Source organism: Lottia gigantea (assembly GCF_000327385.1).
Source record: "Lottia gigantea unplaced genomic scaffold LOTGIsca_60, whole genome shotgun sequence".
Classification (NCBI taxonomy): Eukaryota; Metazoa; Mollusca; class Gastropoda; family Lottiidae; genus Lottia; species Lottia gigantea.
Genome location: NW_008710050.1, coordinates 671,069 through 673,733, shown reverse-complemented (window position 1 = coordinate 673,733; position 2,665 = coordinate 671,069).

The window sequence follows — 2,665 nt, the reverse complement described above, 5'->3', positions numbered from 1 at the left end:
GGTCCACCAATGACCTGAAATAGGAATTGAATTAAAATGGAGTGTCGCTTCCTGGCTGATTTGAAAATCAAGGTTCTCCAGCACTAAAACATTATTCAGCAAAGGCCTACTCAGAATTGCTGTTTCTGTTCTATATACAAGACAATTCCTTACTCTAACGACATACATTGGCGTTTCTAAGAAACATTAGATGAGGGGGCCAAGCAGAGGGACACAGGCTATTCTTCCACTATATGAAAAACGGGCCAGCCTTCCCCCGCCCCTAGTAGAAACGTCACTGACGACATACTAGCACGACGTATCTGTGAGACAAGGTTTTGCTTTATTTCTAGTTGATCATTTGTACCTATAAACACAGCTGTAACTTAAAAGTGGGTTAGAAAAGAGAGGTAGGTTTACTCCATTGGCACGATTTACCTGATCTAGATTCCTAGAACATAGGTCCCGTTAGACGCAGCTGTAATGTCCGTTTGGATATTGCAGCTCTATATTAATAACAATTCGTTAATCTAATAACATACCAGCACGACGCACCTGCAAGGCGAATTTATGCTTTATTTCTAGATCGCTGGTACCTTGATTTTTACCTTAAACTGTAAACTGTTGCAGATTAACATACATGCGACTTACCTGCGAGGCGAATTTATGCTTTATTTCCTAGAACGTCGGTACCTTAAACGCAACTGTAAGCTGACAGCTCATGCCAATAACCAGATTAACATACTAGTGCGAATTACCTTACATGTGAGGCGTATTTATGCTTTATTTCTAGAACGTCGGTACCTTAAACGCAACTGTAAGCTGACAGCTCATGTCAATAACCAGATTAACATACTAGTGCGACTTACCTTACCTGCGAAGCGAATTTATGCTTTATTCCTAGAACGTCGGTTCCGTTGAACGCAGCTGTTATGTCCAGTTGGCTAACTTGCATTAGTTACTGTTACATATCATATTAATTTGTTAGACTATCAACTTACATGTGTAGCGGATCTTTATAATACAGCATAGTGTTTTCAACTATGTATCAATATGCACAATAAAGTATAATCATTTGAAAGGTTTGACATAGAAACCCTGAATAATAGTTTGAATAAAAACCAAAATGACTAAGCTTACACCCTCGTTCTATTGAAGATCTATGGTAGATTTAGTCCCCATTCATTCATTCGCCTCTCAAATCATTCAACCTGAATTACGTTTTATCAATGATATTGTCCATGAAGTAAGTTTTTCATTCAAATTAGTTTTATACAGTCAAGGGTAGCCTAATCCCATTTCGTGAAATTTTACGAAATCTTAATCATTCTAGTCTAGAAATGAAATGGATGGAGTTTTCCGTCCTGTTTTTCTGTGCCTAATTGAGCTAATGGAAGTCACTCCATGCAGGATGAAATGAGGGAAATTTTGCTAGGACAGCAGCATTAGCATACTATTTTTTCAATTTCCAAATGTCGAAGGATGTTTCATGTGTACAGCCCGAGTTTGTTTACATCGCCCTTACCCTAGTCCAAAACATGGAGTTAAAACTCCAAATTTCCCAACAGCTGTCCTGATGAAGGTTTTATATCCAAAACATGTGTCAACAATATCACATGATGAGCTCTGGATATTAGCATTGTATCCACCAGTTTTTATCTGGTTTTTGGGAACCAATGTCAAATCCTGTTCCTAAAAAGAGATAAAGGTAGCTAAAAATGAGATCGAAACCTTGAAATTAGACGACTAAATACCTTTACTTGAACTCAAAACAACTCACACCACCATTAGAAATCGTTAAAAAAGATAATCCACGAATAATCTGAATCATTTGACTGATAAACTTTAGTTTTCTTTCCGGATTTCCTCGAGATATAGAAGCTAATAATATACTTTATAAATCATCTTCACAATAATATGTTAATTTCAAAACCTAGTATTTACCTTTTTTACGGGAAGACTAGAGAACAAGATTGAAACACAGTGTTAAACATGTCCGATATCCTTTTAACTCAACTTTCAAAAGAACTTTACCAAAAAAAGTATTAAATCTATTTTTATATTCGAGATACGTGAGTTGAGAATAGACATGTGTAATACTAACATTTGAGACTGAAAATTAATTTGAATTAAATCTGCAATGTTTTGTTTAAATCGTGTGCGAATAAAAGCCAAACATCTCTTTAATTTTGTAGATTTAAAATCAACAGGGGATGCGTTTGTTTGTTTTGTTTCGTTTTGTATTAAAATAAAACTGGTTTTCATATCATTAAAGGGTGAATTGACAACATAAAAAATATATAGTGAAATGTAAACATGTATTTGTATTATATCAACCTGAGTTCAGTAGTCCTGTTGTGTCCTGCCTTCAGCTACCATCTGGCTTTGTATGACTTGTTCAGGGACGTGAGGGTTGTAGGGGGGTGTAGGTTGGACGCCAGTACGCCATGAGCTGGATTATATATACCCCACATTCAGTTAGCTGCATATTGGTAATATGTGGTTACGTCATGTTAGTCAAAAAGATCATAAAGCATCGCCTATTTCCACTTGCACCGACAGAAGACCCTTGCCAAACAAAAAAAAGTGTGTGTGTGTGGGGGGGGGGGGGGGGGTGGGGAGTTATGTGCTTGTTAATCCCTGGGGGGGGGGGGGGGGGGGGGGGGGGGCAAAAAAAAAAAAATTT